This window comes from Benincasa hispida, chromosome 9 (assembly GCF_009727055.1).
Source record: "Benincasa hispida cultivar B227 chromosome 9, ASM972705v1, whole genome shotgun sequence".
Taxonomy (NCBI): Eukaryota; Viridiplantae; Streptophyta; class Magnoliopsida; order Cucurbitales; family Cucurbitaceae; genus Benincasa; species Benincasa hispida.
In genome coordinates, this window is record NC_052357.1 from 15,999,426 (window position 1) to 16,020,747 (window position 21,322).

Here is a 21,322-nt window from a genome sequence, read left to right on the forward strand (position 1 = left end):
TGCGTGAGACGGCAGATACAATAAAGCAGCCTTCTAATTTGTACCTTTTTTAATAAAATAAAATAAAATATCAATTCAGTTGACTCTTATGCCACCAATCAAATTATTGTTATATTTTCTTTTTTTTAATACATGCTTTAGGGGTATTATGGTCATTTACTGGTGGATGAAAATTACTCATTCTGGTTCGAATCTCGTTATCCTATTATTACATTATTATTGAAAAACTAGTAATTATTCAAATATTAGATAAACTAATATTTTAAAGCACGGTATAATGTATTAATGAATAATAAGACTAACCGCCAACAAGAACGTAGTTCAATTAACATAATATTCATATTATGTTTATACATTGGTCTATAAGTCTAGTAATTCTTAATATGTGAAGTTAGTTGTTTGATGAACTGTTTTTTCTTTTTCTTTTTTCTTTTTTCTTTTTTTGAATGAAATATTTATGTATATTCAATTTTATAATATTAAGGTCGAAAATATATGTTTTACCCATTAACTCGCATTAGATGGAATATAGTATACTTTATAGCCTTATAATTATGAGTGTTCTAAAAAAAAAGTTGTATAACTCCGAGTTTTAACGGCTACAAAATTATAAATCTATGAATATAGGTTAATAAATAAATCTAATTACATAATTATCTAATTTTTCTATTTTTACCTGATAATTTAAATGACTATTATTTTACACGAAGAAAGTATGTAAAGGAAGCTTCCCTAAGTTATGATCTTCCCAACACGGGTTTGTTCAAAATCTACACAAGGAAAGTTTCTCCAAAAATTGAAAATTTGTTGCCTTCATAAATAAAATCAAGAATACAAAAAACTTTGAGAAAACAAAATACACATTTAACTTTTCTAAAAATAAATCACAATATATTTGATAAATACATGAACAAAACAATTTGTACAAATATCATCTTATATATTGAATAATATATGTTATATATGTTTAAAATTTTCCATTTATTTCTAAACACCAAAAAATAAATAATAGTCCATGTGATGTATGTTTACATTTTTTTAGTATATTATTAGTATATTCAACATATACTTAGACATCTCATGATAGAGATGATCGATTTTCGGTTAGAAATTATGGATAAAATTAAACGAGATCTCCTAAAATCATCATTTGAAATTTAGCATTAAATGAATCTTAATGAAAATTAATAAATAACACAAAGAAAGTCAAAATTCAAAAATGACTTTAATAAGAAAAGAATTAAGTATTTAGAAAATTTATTGATTAAAGGTAATGTAATCAATCCTATTTCAAAAAAATAAAATCTGTATATAATTAATAGTAAATCTAAAAATAATTTTTTTAATACTACAACATTAAAAGGGGATAGAGAATGGATCAAAATGCTAGAAATGTTTCAAAATGTAGTAGAAATTTTAAGTCAATTCATAAAATATAAGTTATATAGTTGCCTAATTTCCTAAAATCTTTCCTTAGTTAACTTGTGTGAAACAGAAATTAGTTAATATCCTTAAATTTCTTTTCTTTTGTTGCCTAATTTGTTGGATTTAAAATAACTATTTGATTACATCTTTCAAAATAAAGATATCAATTGATTTTTTTAGTAAATATTTTATTTCTTGTAATTAGGTTGTCATAATTCTCAAAAAAAAAAAAAAAAAAAAAAAAAAAAACTAATTTCACTCATAAAAAAGAGTTACTAATTTCTTTTTAAAAAGTATTACAAAATACGTTCGTTTTAAAAAAATATAACGTGTAAGTAGTAAAAAAAATATTATTAAAAGATATTTTTATAGGCGAAAAATAATCTCTAAATGCTACTTTGTTTTTTTTTTTTTTTTTTTTGTTTTTTTAACAATAGCAAAATACTTTCCCAAAATGAAAAAAATTTAGATGCTTCTTTATATACACTATATTGGTGCATATTAAGTATATATTGTCATGTGACATTTTTATTTAAAAGTAAGTGAAAAGTAGAGGTGTTCAAAAAGTCCGATGACTCGAAAAAACCGATCAACCCAACTCAACTCGTGTGATTTGGGTTGGGTTATCAACTCATTTGGGTTGGGTTATCAACTCATTTGAGTTGGGTTGGGTTTAAATAAATGAAAAATTTATGAGTTGGGTTTGTGGATTTATCTAATATAATAAAACCAAACTGAACCAACCCGAATTTATTAACAACTTTAATATATATATATATATATATTGGTTTTAGTTTTATTTAATTTCAATTTTTTTTGAATAATTTATTTTTCAACAACTCTTAAAAGTAGTTTCTTTACATTTAGAAAGAAAATTTTCACTTGAAATTGGGTAGTTAATCTTAATTCAATATATGAAAATAATTAAATTTGATTTGATTTTTAAATATTTGTGTTTTTCTTCTTTTTAAAACAAAATTTTAAATAAATGACCCAATTAACCCAAACCAACCCAACCCAAATATTTGATGATTGGATTGGGTTGGATTCACTTTTTAATAAGGATTATTTGGGTTAAAAAAATTTACAACCCGAACAATTGGGTTGGATTGAAAGACAATTAGATTGGATCTAAAATGTCTTTCAATCTAACTCAATCAAACCCATCAACACCAAAAGTCATTTTTATTACGGAATAAGAAATATGTGATTTTCATTTTTCTATTATTCCACGTCACGTCATGCTCTCTTCACTTTGTGACTTTGTATTATAAGTTGTTAGTTATTAAGTCATAATCGATATATATTTTTTAATTCTTAAAAGGTAAATAATAATAATTTGAACTCTAGAGTCTGAATTCTATTGGTTTGCTTCTAAATAAAACTTTTGAACGTCTTTAAAGACCCAAATTATATATTTATATTGCAATAATAATACTGCGCACGTGCTCTTTGCTGGCTTTTAATTACTTTTCTAATGCTGGAATGGAACATTGCTATAATAAATTTTAATTATTTTTTTAATACAACAATAAAAAAATAAAGCACCAGCCATAAAGAAATACATGTTAATTATCTTTGAATTAAATTATTTTTTACATTTGTTTATTATACTTTTAAGTTGATTCTTAAAATTTAACGATACTCGAAATTAAAAATAGATTTCTTGAATAGTTATTTATACTAAATAAAAGATTATATTTTTTTAATTTTTATTATTAGTTTATAAGTTTAGTTCATAAATTTTGATGTTTGTGTTTATCGAGTTTTTGAATTTTCAAAAGTAAAATTTGTATAAGACTAAAGTTTATATATAATAGATTATCTCAACGATCTATTAAACATAAGATTTAAAGTGCATAAACATATAAGACACTTTTGAAAAGTTCAGGAACCAATAGAATAAACCTTAAACTTCAAAAACCAAACTTATAATTTAACATTTTTTATTATTAAAGTTATATCTAACTTTTATATATATATAAACTCTTTTAAATTTAAGTTAAATGTAAATTGTCAAAACAAACATTGATGAATTGACATATTACGGTGAGATGTGATTCAATTTTTCTTAATAAAAAGAAAAGAAAAAGAAAAAAACTTAGATGGAAGCATTATTTTAGGAAATTTTTACGGAATTGATTAACATTATAACTTGTCGATTTGCCATTTAGGTAATGTAACATTATCATCTTTCTCATAATTCTTTTCCCTAGAAAAAAAGGTCTCAAGGGCAATTAAACCGAATCTCAAGGTCAATTCAATTACCTTTTCTAATTTCTAGGATTCATTTCATCGGGATAACTTCAAATTTCATGTTCATGTTTTAATTTCACCAAAAATAATTACAAACACGGCTCATTAACAATAACATTCGATTGTCAAACCGAACATAGTTCAATTGACATTCAAATGTATTAGAAGTTACGAAATTTATTGTTCGAATCCCTTACCTTCAATTGTGATAAAACAACAACAACATTCAAAATAATGATAATATTCACATACATTTTGGTTGCACTCATTTCTTTTAGTTCATCCAAACAAAAATGCAAAAAAATAATAATCATAAATAAATATTTTCTTTAAAAAAAACAAAAGTTTGTAAAGTGACCAACTATAGTTAGAGATGTCCACAGGGCGGGGTGGGACCGGGGATGCCATTCCCCATCCCCGTAAAATTTCTCACAAGGATCAGGGATCGGGTTTCCCACGAAAATTTTTTTCTGTTACTTTTTTTTTGTAAAAAGATAATTAATTTAAATCACTAATGTGAACACATTTTAATTACATAATTAATTTTATCACGAATTTTTTTAGTAGAAATAAATAAATATAAATCAAATTATTCACATATATAATCTAAATTTAAACATATTCATTATCTTTCCCAATAAATAATCAAATTTAAAATTTAAATGTAATATTTATATAATAATAATAATAACATAACATTAGATAACCATACTAAATAAATATGTAAAAGCTAATCGGGGACGGGGCTGGGGCCGGGGGCCGGAGGCGGGGACGGGGACGGGGAATGCATTCCCCGTCCTTGTCCCCGTTTAGCTCACGAAAATTTTTTTTCCTCCACTCCCTCCCCATTTCCCACCTAATCGAGGAATCCTCGCCTGAGGTCTCGTCTCCTGGGGAAAATTGGACATCTAATTGTATTAGTTGGGGTTAAAAGAGAAATGAGTGCATCCAAGGTTACAATTTGTCCATTTTCGAATTCTTATGCCCCAAATTGATCGTGAACTTATCCAGATTTGACCATTTAATTAAAGTAAACTGATTTGAACCTTTTACCTGTCGGTTAGAATTCAATATCTCTATTTTAATTTTGCTTTTACTTAGGTGGTAAACTCAACCATCCCTCTTTAAATATTGAATAGAAAAAATAAAAAGCCTATATAATTTGATGAGAGTGAAGTTTGTGGCATAGATATAAAATAGCAAAAGAAATAAGGTTTTCCCAACATTTTACATTTATACTTGGAACATGATTAACTTAAAAATTGATTTTGAGAAAACAATGTTGACTTTTTAAGCCTTGTTCACCATAGGTTAAAATTATATCAATTTTCATTGAAAGTTGGATATATTGGATAAATAAAAATGTAATTTGGTATTGCTAATAGTTGATACAACAATATATATAACCATGTTATGACTTATATATATATATATATATATATATATATATATATATATATCCATTAAGAAAAGATCAATTAATTTTAAAGATATCATGACTTTGACAAAATAAATAAATAAATAAATAAAAGCTCAAATCATACTACACATAGTTGCACTCAAAATAAGAAAAGAAAATCTTATTATAAAAGATATGGTAGGTATAACTTAAAATTATTATTACTCTATAGACTATTAGTGATATATTATTTTCAAGTATCTTATGATTGTGTTATCAAAACATTTCAAAGACTAGTTTTCATGATAAAAATAAAATTCCCTCCAAAAATATCGTTCAATAAATTTTTTGAATTATTATTAAAAAGTAGTAATTAAAATCACACAAATCAAGTATAGTGGGAAAATCTTTATATATTTTGTATTAAAGAATTTACTTTTTCTTTTAGTTCAATATTAGAAGATGCGAACTTTCAACTTTTTAGTCCTAAGTTGGGCAAAATAGAATTGTTTAGTCAATATTTTTGTTTCCTAAAATGTCCTTATGTTTTGAACTAAATTACCATTTTCTCCTAATTTTTTCTGCTTGAGATATATATTTTTTTCTTTAGTTGATGTTTAAATAAAATTGAGAGTGAGGTTTACTCAAAATTTGGATTTTCCCAAAGATCAATAAAATAAAAGATTTAATAATTTGGTAATTAATCATTCAATCGAAAAAAAAACACTATTTATTTGAAAAGAGGGTCCAAAAAAAAATGTTGACCAAGGATTCAACGATTATTCGTAATACAAGATTGCTTTAGATGCTTTTTTTTTAATCTGTTGAATCTTCCCCAAGAAGGAATATGCTTTTTTTGGAATTCTGAATAGTGACACGTGGCAGCTTCTTGTTGGCCAACAAAGTGGTTGACAATATTTGGATCGAATATTTTCGACCAATGAAGAGTTGAATTAAAAGGTGTACGTTCATCACTTTGACATCCCTTTTCAAAAGATGATGAAAATTATTGGTTAAGTCCTGAAATTTTGAAAAATATGTGTATTTGGTAATAGAGTTTTTTTTTTTTTTTTTTTGAGAAGTACAAGAAAATTAGCAAAAATGTGTATTACCATCGGTAAATTGAGAGATTTGTTTCGAAAAATTTTCTAGCCAACAAATAGAATATGCCTCAATCATCTCCCAATGAGCTATACACAATTCACAACAACATTTTGTAGTCGATTGACAATTTAAGTTAGGAAATTAATTATTTTCAAAAAAAATTTAGTCTCGTTCCTCTCTCTACTAATTTTACCCATCTTTCTTCTTCTTCCATCTCTATCCTTCTATTTTATTCGGGATTGAGTCTTGTCACTTATTCTCTAGTTGTGTCTTAAAATCAGTCATTATTGTTTGTTATAAGGACTATTTTGTAGGGTTTGGGGCAATTTTGATAAAATAACAATAATAGTTTTTCTGTTAATAAAAACATAACATAAATATCTTTTAGAATTTATAAAGAGAAGGCTAGTAGAGACTATAAATTTTATTTCAAGAATTTAACCTCAAACAACAACAAGAGTAGACACTTAATTTTAGAATTTTAAAAGTACGAAGACTAATTTAAACATTAAAGGAACAATAAAATAAGTATCAAAGTATAGAGATTAAAATGGTATCTTAGGCCCCGTTTGGTAATTATTTGGTTTTTTATTTTTGAAAATTAAGCTTATAGACGACACCTTCTTTTCTATGATTTGTTGTTGATATTTTATGAGTAATTTCAAAATCATAGCCAAATTTTGAAACTAAAAAATGTAGTTTCAAAAACTTGTTTTGTTTTCAGTATTTATCTAAGGAGTTATTTGGTTTAAGGTTTTATATATACCCAATAATTAATGATGCCTGAGAATAATAAGTCTATCAATGAGAATGAAGAATGATTGTGTTTGGATGTGCATGAGAATGTTATTTGTAAAATTAATCATGAAAATTCTCTAAAATTTTAATAAATTTATTGATAAACAATAAATTCAATTCAAAGTTTTGAGAAAATTAATTATTTAACAACCAAATAATAATATTAATTATAAGTATTTGTAAAATGAAAAATTTACAATTAAAGCTATTTATTACATAATTTGATTGGATCAATTTGATGAATTTATATAATCATGATGTATTAGTTAATGAAACAACCAATGAATTCTAATTTATCAATGATAAACTAATTATAATTATAAAAAAAATGAATTCATATTATATTAATCATAATGATCATTAACAAACTATAAATATAGTTAAATAATTAATTGATAGTTTCATTGCTTCGGTTCTGGACAATTTATTGAAAAATAAAATTAGGTATATATGTGTATATATAAACTAACTTATTAAACTAAAATAAAAAGTACATATATATCAAATTGTTTTAATATATATATTTAAATTAATTAATTTATTAAATAGTATTAGTTAAATTCATACATTATAATTTTATAACTTATAAATTTAATTTTCATATAATAGATAATTTAAATTAATCCTTCTTAATAATATATAAAAATAAAAGAATAAATAAATGTATTAAAAGAGAAGAGAAGAGAGAGTAGAAATGAATAAAACCGACCTTTTTGGATATGTATCATTAATGGGTATAAATGATGTATGGAAAAAGCATATTCTCATGCCTAAAGTTTCAAAATTTGTACCAAACAAGGAGATAAGTATAAAAAACCGTGAGAAAATAAGCACAATTTTTAAAAACTTAAAAAATTAAAAGTCGATGATCACCAAATGAGACCTTTAATTTTTTGTTTATTTTAGTTTTTAGCGATTTGTTAAAAAAAAGACAAAAATCCAAAAAAAAAAAAAAAAAAAAAAAAAACTCAAAGAAAAGCAGTTTTTTTATATATATATTTTTCAAGTATCTAAGCATATTTTTCTTTTAACGTGTCGTATCACCAAGTAATCAAGAGGAATTTAGCATAAAATTTAAAAATGAAAAATTAAATCTCATACCTAAAAATTGATAGTACAAATATATGTAAGTTAGACCTTTAACATGATGGAAGTGATTTTAAAATTTTCAATATCACTACCAAATATATATTAAGACTGTTTTAGAGTATCATCAAAACTCGTTGCTTCTTCCAATTATAGTTTATAATTTTATGATAATAATAATATTAAAAAAAAAAAAGAAAATCAATTTAAAACCCGAATAGAAGAAGCAATTTAAAAAGGAAATTGAAGCAAAAATTAAAAAAAAAAAAAATCCACATCGGAGATGTGGACTTATCAACTACACATTTTAGACAAACATATCTAGTTAATGGAAAATACAATATTTTCATATATTTATTTATTTTGACGTAATAGAAATCGTTCAACCTCAATATATTTATATATAAAAAAAAATTAGATTGAATATTTGTATGTCACATATCACATTATTAAATTTGATTAAAAAATTGAACTTTTAGAAAGCCATCCAGATGGAAGTTGAAAAATTTAGAAAAAAAAAAAAATTGTATTTTATTAAACATTTTAAACGGCTATTTAACTTTTTGTATGTCTTCATCTTTTTGTAAGAACATTTTCGACGGTGATTTTGAGAGACGGAGAAAATTAGAGTCTATTTGATAGAATCTAAAAACTGAATTTTGAAAATAAGGTTTTTAATGAAAATATAATATGGGTTTAGTATCAAATTCATAAATTAAATTTCAATTTAAATAATTATTCAAAATGTGTCCGATAATATATTTATAAACTATAAAATTAATTATAGTTACCAACTAAATGTTAGGTTGGATATAAATTATTATTAATTAATTTATGAACTAGTTTATTATCTTGTTATATTATATCATTTATAATATATAATATAATGTATATATTTATTTAACGAGAATAATTGAGTTTATAACATGAAATATTAAATTTGTTAATGTTTGTATTTCTTATAATATAATTATGCATTTTAAAAATTCACATTCAAAATCTGAATACACTGAAAAAAAACATAAATATGTTGTTTCAGAATTTGCATTGTTTGGATAATAAAATTTGAAAACAGAGTCAAAATTGACTATGAAATACATATTCGTTGAATTTAGTAAATTTGAACAACATAAAATATAATATGAATTTCCTACCAAATATACCCTTTTTTAGTCTCCAAAATTTTAATAATATATATATATTTGATTCATAAGAATCAAAATCAACTTTTTATTAATTTTTTAAAACAAGTTTAAAATGACTCTCACACTATTCAAGGTTTTTTTTTTTAATTATTATTATTTTAAAAGTTGGTGTTATTTTAAAAATTAAAACATACTTAAAAAGTGGCTTGTTTAGTAGAGAATTGGAAAATAAAGTATTCAATGGAAATAAAGTTGCATTTGATGTTTTCATATGTGTATTTTCGTAGTATATTTAGAAACTGAATTTTAATTTAAACAATTGTTTAAAATGCATTTTATTTATATCTATAAATAAAAAAATTAGTTGTAGTTATCCACTAAAAATTAGTCGACAATAAACTATTATTACTTTATTTATGGACATGTTTTAAGTTAAAAAAATTATATAATTATTTTATTGTAATATTATGTAATTTATATACCTAATACGTATTTTAATTTTAAAAATGCACATACTATATATTTCTAAATATATATATATATATTTTTTTATCTCTATTCATATAATTTTGCATTTTAAAACTTATATGAATAACAAATTCCGAAAATAGTTTTTAAAAACAAAATCTAGGTTGTTTGTCAAATACATATTTGATGAACTCAATAAATCTAAAAATATAAAACATAATTCAAATTGTCAACCAAACACGACCTATCCTATCTCAACTTTCCTTCCCTCTTCTTTTACTCATTTTAAAAAGACAATTTATAACATTTATCAAATTAAAAATTAACTCCAGACATGTCGTTAATCACTAAAAAATTATTATTATTATTATTAGTTATCAAAATCGAGTTTATAAATAAAATCAAATATTAGATTGAATTTTAATGATTAAAGACATGTTTTTGTTTTTAGTGATTTTGAGCCAAGATTTGATAATTTTAAAACAACATGCTCTAAAACAAATTAATTTCTAGAGATACTGACATATGTAGGAATGATATTGGGCGCCATCAATTTTGGCCTACATATGATCAAAATCTATAGTTCACTTTGGTGTATAAAGCCTTACAATGATTTAGGTCCTCTTTAGTGACCATTTTATTTTTTAAAATTAAGTTTATAGACACTATTTTCATCTCCAAATTTCTTCATCTCTTATCTTTCATCAATGGTTTAGAAAATCAAGTCAAATTTCGAAAACTAAAAAAAATAGCTTTCAAAAGGTTGTTTTGTGTTTGGAATTTGGATAATAATTCAACCATTGTACTTAAAAATGTTACAAATCATGGTAAAAAATGTGAATACTATAGGCTTAATTTTCAAAAACAAAAACAAAAGACAAAATGATTACCAAATGAGGTCTTAGTTTTTGATTTGTTGTTTTTTAAAATTAAGCTTATAACCGCTGTTTTCACCTCCAAATTTCTTCTTTTGCTATCTATATTTTATTAATTGTTTAAAAAACAAAACCAAATTTTAAAAACTAAAAAATAGTAGATTTTAAAAATTATTTTTGTTTTTGGAATTTGCATAAGAATTCAATGATTGTACTTAAGAATTATATAAATTATTGTAAAAAATGGAGAGGAAATAAGGTTAATTTTTAAATATCAAAAATAAAAAAAAAACAAAATGGTTATCAAACGAAACACTGGTTTTTTGTTTTAAATTTTTTTTAAAAAATTTCAAAAGTTATTTCGTCCCCATTTGGTAAGCATTTCATTTTCTATTTCAGCCCCGTTTGGTAATAATTTTTTTTTTTTGGGTTAATTTCAAACTTTGATTATCTTGTTATTTGCAAAATATCAACTATGAGAGGAATTTTCTTTTTGTTTTAATAAATATATTTTAGTTTGGAGTCTTTTTAAATATATAAAAAAAAATATTTTAAAATATTTACATAATATATAATTCGAAACTTTTTTATTTTTGAAATTCCCTTTTTAGAAACAAACCTTATTCACAAACAATTATTCTGCCAGATGTCAAATTCTAAACTAAAAACTTTTACCAATTTTGCAATGTTATTTCCTATTTGTTTTTGTGCTTAAATTAATTTAGAAAAATGGTCCACTCGAGAAAATTTAGTGGGAAAAACCAACCACTAAAATTAGGGCTTGGAATTAATTAATTAGTAGATCATCGGTCACATTAGGGGTGTTAAAAAAATTCGATAACCTGAAAAAGCGATCAGTCCAACCCACTCCGTACGGTTTGGATATCAACTCATTTGGGTTGGATTAGATTCAAATAAATGAAAATTTTATGGGTTGGATTGGTTCATGGGTTCACCTAGTATAACCCAAACCAACCTGAATTTATTATTAACTTTAAAATATATTTTTTATTACTTATAACACAATTATTTATACATATATTGATTTTAATTTTATTTAATTACAATATTTTTTAAATAATCTATTATTCAATAACCCTTAAAAGTAGTTTATTTGCATTCTAGAAAGAAAATTTTCACTATATAAATTAAAATTGAGTTGTTAATCTTAATTCAATATATGAAAATAATTAAATAAGATTTTTACATATTTACGTTGTGCTTCTTTTTAAAATAAAATTTTAAACAAATGACCCGATTAACCCGAACCAATTCAACCCGAATATTTCATGGTTGGGTTGAGTTGAGTTTATTTTTTCAATAATGATTATTTGAGTTGAAGAAATTTAAGGTTTAAAACGTCTTTCAACCCAATCCAATCCATGACAACCCCTAAGTCACACTCACCCTCCCATTCTAGAAAGCAAATGAACACTCAAAAACCAAAGAAAGAATGTTATAATTTCCCCACACCTTGTCCCCCAAAAATTGACTTCCAAAGCCTTTGAACTTCCACCCAAATTCAAATTACTGAAGTTACCCAAATAAATTGTTTTGCTTTAAAAAAAAACTGTTTTCCAAATAAATTCGAATGATACGTAAAAGAAAAGATAATTATGTATCGGTTAAAAATCACTTCTGACTCCTAAACTTTCATTAAAATAACAATTTAGTCCTTAAACTTTAGTTGACAATTAGTCAGAACTTTTAAATTTGTAACAAACTAATCCTTAAATTTTAGTAAATAACACTTTATAGTCCCTATATTTTAAAAATTGTAACAATTGAATCCTTATCATATGAAAAACCTCTTTAAAATTAAATGTTAATTTTTATTATGTAACTATTAATCTTTATAGTTTATATATAAAAAAATTGATTTTGGATTAATTCAACGATCAATATGTGTAAGAGATCTCATTAAATATTAAGAATATTTTCATAATAAAGACTAATTCTTTATAATTCAAGTCTTTTTATTCATAATTCCTTTCAAATTTTCTTTAAAATCTCAACCATTAATACAACTCCCTTAAAACAATATATTACTTATGGTAGGTTAGATTCATTTAAAGTTGAATTCTCTTACTCTTTAAACCTCTCTCAATGCTCAGATTTTTATTGATATTCTATATGGCCTCACGAGTCCAAGTTTGATTATCGATTGCTAAAGCAGAAATTATTTTCCCAACTCAATCCAGCTGCTTCAAAGTTATAGATTTTTTTCGTTCAAGTTCTTTTACTTTTTTTTTTTTTGGAAAAAAAATTATTTCATATGATTGATTGTTCAATACCTTAACATCTAAGGTTTATTTCTATTTGCATAGTTAGAATACCAATATGTCTACTATAAAATATGAATCTGAATATGAAAAGCTCAAGAAGAAAAGAAGAATAGAAAAAGTGATTGAATATAAAAAATGTGCTCTCGATAAATTTTTTATTGGAAGTAAAAGTAATGAAATGATGAAATAATAGATCACATAACCAACTTGACTATCAAACCATTGTCATAAACACGATGGGGAAGTCGATTGAAAGTGTTAAAGCAATAAGATTTCAAGTGCCTCAAAAAAGAAATGGTTTATTAAAATCAAGAGAAACTAGTGAAGATCCTAAAGTGAAAAGTGAAGCTAATTGTTTAGCTACTTATGAATTTGAAAATTTTGAATTCTTGTTAGGCATGACTATATGGTATATCTTATTTGCTGTAAATTCCATGAGTAAAGTCTTACAACATAAAGATATGCATATTGATGTTGCTTTAGATAACTTGAAAGGTTTAGTTTCATTTTTAGAAAAATATGAAAAAATGGATTCACAAATGTTATGATTTCAGCTAAAGAAATTGCAAATGATATGAAAATACAACCAATATTTCGTGAAAAATGAATGATGGAAAAAATTTGATGAGAATGTTAACATTGAAGAAACACGATCACCTAAGATTATTTTAGAATTGAATACTTTTACTATACTAAATCAAACAATTTCTTCACTTAAAAATAGATTTGATCAATTTCAAGTATACGAAAATATCTTTAACTCCTTATTTGATATGAAAATGTTAAAGTCATTAGAGTGATGACAATTTGAAAAAATATTGTATTAATCTTGAAAATACATTAAACATGATACACTTTCTGACATTGATGGTTTAGATTTATTTTTTGAATTAAAAATATTATGAGAAATCTTGCAAAATGAAGTTGATTGTCCTATTAAAATATTAAATTATATAAAAAAAAGTAGCTTTTTTTTCCAAATGCATATATTACTTATAAAATATTAATAACAATATCAGTAACGTTTTCTTCTGCGGAAAGAAGCATTTCAAAATTACAATTAAATCTTATATAAGGTCAACTATATTGCAAGAAAGATTAAATTGGATTATCTTATATAAGGTCAATTAATTGGATCAATCATATTACCTATTAAAAATGATATATTAATGAATTTAGATTATCAAAATGTAATACATAATTTTACATCTCAAAAGGTAAGAAAAATAAAATTTAAATAATATTTTCTATATGAAAACTTCTTTATCAAAATTTTACCTAAAATCTCATAGGATCTCGAGCCACCTGGAGGACGCTTGACGATGTGTGTATGATCGCGCGGTGGCTTGCCAGGATTCCATTTGCTAACGCATTTGAGGATGCCACTGATCTATGTTTCATCACACCTACTTTTGTACGGAAAGTCATGAGGTATTTTCTTTTTCTAATCTTAACATACTTTATTTCTTTTGTTTAAAATTAGTTTATTAGAAGTGTTTGAAAATAAAACTTCATTTAAGTTTGAGACAACAAAGTATCAATGAAAATTTGAAATGTTATGTGTAATTTCTTATATATTATATATATACATCAAGAAACATTAGTATAATCTCATAATTTTTCAGACACTATACTAAGAAAAAACTCTATTTCGAAAAAGAAGAAAAAATCTATAATTAATATTAATTAAATAATTTAATTTTAAGCAGTACTCGAACTTATGAATGGAAAAGAAGCTGAAGCAATCGATCAAATCCGTCGATGAATATGCAGAGAACGTGATTCAAACATGAAAGAGATAACTCTCTATGATGGCACAAACGCAAGCCGATAACCAAAGATTCGATCTAATAACCATATTCACGAGGTTAAGAGATGAGCAAGGGTGGCCATTTTCCGGCAAGTTTCTCAGAGATATTTGCGTCAATTTTATACTTGCCGGAAGAGATACATCTTCCGTAGCATTGAGTTGGTTCTTTTGGTTGCTCGATCAAAATTCCGATGTAGAAGACAAAATTCTAGCAAAAATTTGTAGAATCGTTGGCGAATGAGAAGAGGCCAAAACCAGAGAGCTTTGATTCGATTCATTAGTGTTCAAACCAGAGGAAATCAAGAAAATGGAGTATTTGCACGTCGCCATTTTCGAAGCCTTAAGATTGTATCCATCAGTTCGAGTAGATCACAAAGAGGTAACTAATAATTACTCATTCACATTAATATTTCGAAAGTAAATTTTAGAAATCTAATCAATTATCCGTCTGACTCAAGTTGTGGAGGACAATGTATTCCCAGACTGAACAATTCTGAAGAAAGGAACGAAAATCATCTATGTAATATACACGATGGGAAGAATGGAAGCAATTTGGGGGAAAGATTGTCGCGAATTCAAACCTGAGAGATGGATGAGAGATGGTGGATTCATGAGCGAATCGGCATATTGATTCACCGCCTTCAATGGTAGCCCTCGGCTTTGTCTCGAAAAGGATTTTGTATACTATCAAATGATATACGTCGCCACTTCAATCATCAACCGGTATCTAGTGGCAGTGGTGACGGACCATCCGGTGGAGCCAAAGCTTGCCCTAACTTTCTACATGAAGAACGGGTTGAAGGTTAATTTGATTAACCGAGAATATGGCAGATTCGAAAATACATGAAGTTAAATTGATTTAGCCCTAAAAAAAATTCATAGAATGGCCCAAAAAGCAAAAAAATTTCGACCTCTTTAATTTTTTTTATTACCATTGATCTTTTATGTCATGTGAAATACCAGATTTATCCTCAAATTTAAAACCTCTTCTCAACCCGCCTACCTTCATTCTCTTTCAACGATTTCTTCAGCGATTTAACAGATGTATTCAATGCAACACCAACATTTCACCAGAACATTTATTCTCAACTAATATTACCAACAATATTGAATGTTATTCATGGAAGGTCATTCTCAGTTATTCACTTTCAATCGCACTCCTCAACTTCTTCACCCATTGTTCTCTCGGAGTTCCAGTCCAACATTCTCATTTTCGATCGTTTTCATCTTCATTCAGTTCATTTTCTCTTTAGGTATAGAGCATCCACGTTCGTCAGAACCAGAAACGAAAAAGAATGTAAGTGTTTACATAGTATTTTTCTTCCAAAATCGCTTTCATAAAGATAGAAGATCACCCACCATAATGTAAGTGATTGTTTATATAATAATAAAGGATTACTTACATTAATATGGGTGATCGTTTGTAATTTGTTGGGCTATCTATTATAACTTGAGGGGTAATCGCTTACTTTAATAGTAATTCGAATCTAATTGTCAATTTTCTGATTGCATATCAATGATGGTAGTTCGCATCTTTGTACGATTTGGTGGATAATGGGACTAGTCCAGAAACAATTATGTCTGAGGTCACATGAAAAGTCTGAAGGTTAGAAATGATATAATGTGTAGTGAACAAGTGAGTATCTTGCACCAATGACTAAATATTGATCCAGATATGTTTGATATACACATCAACATTGTTACAATCTATTGATTCCAGCTCCCCCAATTGACATAGTTAATGATGAAGGCCTTAGCTTTTTTCTAGAAGGCAGTGATGCATCCCAGATGTCATTTTTTGTATCAGTTATACCTCATGAAGATCATATAGTTAACATAGATAATATGTATCAGCAGTGCAATCCAACAATTCCAACCATTCCAACCCCTCAAGCTTTGGGTTTGCAACCATTCCAACACATAATATTCCCACCATGTCTTCACTAGATGAAAATATTAAGTCATGTAACTTGAATAGAAGTGAAGCTTGGATTGATCAACATCCAATCTAGATGTACTCCACAGTTTGATACTGACCATCTATACGAACAATCTTTAAGATCACAAACAATTCCAACACCTTCCATTCATGGTCCAACCCCGCCTGCTTCCATCCAATAAGAGGTGTTGCATTCAGTTCGAATGCATTCCACTATTCCAACTAGGGGTGAGCATGATAGACCAAAAAATAAAGTCGACCAAACCGAAGTCGATCGGTTGGAGAAAAAGAGGATTCGATCAATGTGGGTTTGGGAAAATTCCAAATGGAGAAATTTCAAAAAAAAAAAAGATTTAAAGAATAAAACCAACCAGATCGATCGATCGACCGATCGACTTTTACTCTAGTCGAGGTCGGTTTGAATATTTACTATACCGACCATAGTCAGTTCAATGGTGGTTTGGTCGAAAAAACGACTCCGACCAACTGATGATCATCCCTAATTCCAACCCAACCATTTATAGATATACCCACACTATTGGAGGGCCCATCGTATAACAACCTCATCACAATACCTCATGACTGTTTGAATGACGATGATGTAAAAACTAGTGACAGGTTTGAAACTTACATCGTTAATAAGCTCCAGACTTGGTCAAAAGAAAATTTATACTACCAAACTACTCCTATCACTACAAAGATGTAGCAATAGTGGTAAGTATGAGGTTGAATCACAGAGAAGCACAAAATTAATTCTCTCTTAAGTTAAATTTGACTGTGGAAAAACAACAAAAATGGGGTTTTAGGTTTTGATTAATTTGAAACATGCACAAAATTGAAATGCAACAGAAAAATATAAATAGGAATCAGTTCATCTAGTCTTCAGATCAAGATAAGCATTCAATATAATTTCGATCATCGTTTTCTGTCAATTGATTATACGTTTGAATTATGCATGCTTAGGTACCGAATTGATGCGATTTAACTAGCTTCTACAAAGGCCTACAACTAACTAAATAAAAATCAATCAAGCGTACTAATTAATAATTAAGGTTGGAAAGACCATACCATAACTAATCTACATGCTCCTAAATTTTGTTGGGTCTTTAATGGCCATAAAGAACTGGAAACACATGCATTAAGATTTAGGATTCAACTACGTCGATTAATCGTCAGGAAAACCGTGTTCAATTAACCAAATTATTCTTTGAACCTAGCAATTAGAAATTCTAGGAATAGCCATCAAATGCCTCGTTACTATTGCTACTTAAGACCTTAGTAAGACTAAGAGTCATTAGCATGCACAATTAAGCGTGAAAGTCAACATCAATAATCATGCTTGAGAATTTAAATAGATTCAAAGAAAAGCATAATTCATAATTGCAATATCAATTGAAAACAGAAAACTCATGAAATTGACATCAAATTCTTGATCCAAGAAACTAGATGAAAATTAACTCATAAATCCATAGACAAATTCAAGAGTTCAAGCCAATATATGTTTACAATCCAAAATTAAAACTAAAATCTAACAAAATGATATCGAAAACATCAAAGGGATAAAAGATAGTAAAACCTCTCCTCGACCTCCATAGCTTTCAAGTTCACAAGTCTTCAGCTGCCATGAATTTTAGCATAAAATAACCTAAATCCAAAGGGGTGTATTTATAGGAAACGACCGCAGCATTGCAACGTTAGGAAGAGCATAGCAACGCTCGACAAATCAAGCCCCGAGTGTTGGAACGGTGGCGTTGGGAAAACTTCGTTGTGTCACAACGCTACCCTACATATCAACATTCTGTCTTCAAGCGTTAGGCGAATGTTGGACTTAAGCAAATTAAGAGCTTTGCGACGTTGAAGCAGGGGCATTTTGGTCTTTTTTAACTCCCTTAAAGTCCAGATACTTAAATCAACTCTAATTTGCTTCAATTAAGCTTGATTCTCATCAAATGGTCGATTCTACCTCTTGATTGCTTGGTACCTACAAAATAACACAATAAACACATAAAATCTCTTAACAAGCCCGAGTTAAGCACTTTTTGAGAGTTATTAAATGCCCCCAACTTAATTATTGCTCATCCCGAGCAAGGTAGAAACACCTAATCAAGCAAACATAAAACACATGCTAGCTCCAGTTACAAAGTTGTTACTCCAGTCTCAACAATCAATTAAAATAAAGATTGCAATGAAGAATGAAATTTAATTACAATCAATCAATAAAGCAGAATTGTAAGAATGATTCTTAATCTACTCATGCATGAGTGAGTCTAATAATTCCTTGACCAAGTAAATGGTAACTAATTGTTATAGGAATAAAAGTTATTCTGGTGTAATAATTGGTTGAGATCGTCTCAATTCAGTGAAGGATTAACTGACTACCCTTCTATGACTGTTATTCTAATCATTGCAGTATCATTGCAAATTAAGTGAAATTCGGGTTCATTATTTTTTTAAAAAAAATTGTTAAAATTGATTAGATTTAATTAAGAGTTATACAAGACACTAATATAAATAATTTTGTTTTGGTTTCAACAATTGTTAAATATGTCAAGTTCAATAATATCGTTACTTGCCTCTCAAAAATTAACTGACGAAAATTACACTATCTGGAAAATGAATATTAAACAATCCTTGTGATTGATGACCTAAAATTCGTTTTGACTAAGGAATGTCCTTAAGTTCCTGGCTCGAATGCATCACAAAATGTTCGTGATGCATATGATAGTTGGACAAAGACCAATGACAAGGCTCAAGTGTATATCTAGACAAGCATAACTGATGTTTTGGCCAAGAAGCATGAGAGCATAGTCACTCCACGTGAGATCATATAGTTATCGCAAGATATGTTTGGAAAACCGCCCTCACAGGTTAAGCATGACGCTCTAAATTTCATCTTCAATGCACTGATGAAGGAGGACACATTAGTTCAGGAACATATTCTCGAAATAATGGTCCACTTTAATATAATAGAGATGAATAACATTATCATTGACGAGTCTAGTCAGATCAGCTTTATTCTGGAGACTCTTCTGAAGAGTTTTCTACAATTTTATAACAATGTTGTTATAAAAAAAATTGACTACAATCTTAACACCCTACTTAATGAACTTCAGACCTATGAGTTCTTTATGAAAGTCAAAGAACAATAAAGAGAGGCAAATGTTGTCAATAAAAGTTTTCACAAAGGTTTAACCTCTAGTGTAAAATCTAGGACTTCTACTTCTGGCTTAAAAGGTGATAAAAAGAAGGTTGGTAAGAGGAATAAAGCTAACCCAACTACTGCCCGTAAATGGAAGAAGGTCAAACACCACCGTAATGGACAAAATGTTGACTTTAGTGTTTTAAAATTGGGGGTATAACTGATATTTCATATGACAAAAAGGTCCCTCATAAGAAAATTTTTAGAATAAGCTCAGCCATAGAAAATGTTTATATTTTTTGGTCATTTTGTGATTTTTTTTCCAAAAAATCGATGGAAGTGTTAATAATTTGAAATAATTATAGTTTATTTATTTATAATTATAATTAGTATTAATATTATTATTTAGATTGGAAGAAAAATATTTGCTTTTGTGAAAGAGCGAAGAAAATGAGGAAAATTTGGGATTGGAATTATATATGCTTTGATTGATATAGTTTTGGATTTGGGATGGCGTATCTATTTGATAAACAAAGTACTTTACATGAATGTATATTTTTTAAATGTTTGATTTGATTTATACCTTCTTTTCATTTTCCCATTTAAATCTAAATCGAAATATAGCAACTAAATTAGACATTGATTAGTAATTACCATTTTCAAAAGTGATGATTCATCCATCAAAGTATATTTCTTCTCTTGAAGTCTAAATTCAAATTTTGTATCTTCAAATGGTTGAAGATTGTCCCAAATAAGATTAAAGTTGAAGGAAAACTGAGAGATGGCATTGGTGAATGCACGTCCCGAAAGGAAAAGTCAAACTCTTAAGTTCTCGATCGACTGCTCAAGCTGAAGGAATTATACCGATAAAAAAAAAAAAAACTGAGTCGAAATCGATACTATCGCTTTACAACCTCGAGGGTTGCAACTACCCAGATATCGTTGGTGTTACACATAAACACAATCAGGTGTCAGAGAAAGAGACAAATACCTTCATTTGACAACCTCAAAGGGGAGAAGTAAGTAAACCCCAAGGAAGTATTTTGATGAGCAGATTTGGTATCTTAAGTCTGAAAATGGTAAGCTTGGTGGATTAGGTTAAGAGGATTAGGTAGCCTAGGTTTAAGAAAATGTGTTTGGAGTGTAGGTTTAGGAAAAACGTGGAAATGAAATGTAAATTTATAAATCTTAATTTGTGAAATATTTTCTTGTATCTAATAAGTAGTTAGATTTTAGATTATTTTAAACTTTCCATCTTAATTATTTTAATATAGTTAAGTTTAAAATAAGTTAATTTTCATATTTTTCAAATATAAAAAACTCAAAATTAAAATTGTGTTGCTTATATTTTTGTTATTTTAAATTGACTAACTTGATTAACTCAAATAAAATTGTTTAAGTGGTTTTTTTAAAATGACTAAATGAAAAATTAATAGACAGACATTAGATTAGAAGATTAAGTTTGTGAGTTAACCCTTATTTTATTTTGATTGTATTAAAAAAGAATTAGGCTTCGCTAATCTTCCAAATGAAACTCAAAATATTGTTACATAGTCTAATTTCTCGTGTAAATTTGGGCTCTATTTACTTGGG

At 26.9% G+C, this 21,322-nt stretch overlaps 1 pseudogene; it reads left to right on the forward strand.

Annotated features, from left to right (window-relative positions):
- Nucleotides 1-13,077: 13,077 nt before the first annotated feature.
- LOC120084572 lies at nt 13,078-15,509 on the forward strand (annotated as a pseudogene).
- Nucleotides 15,510-21,322: the final 5,813 nt, after the last annotated feature.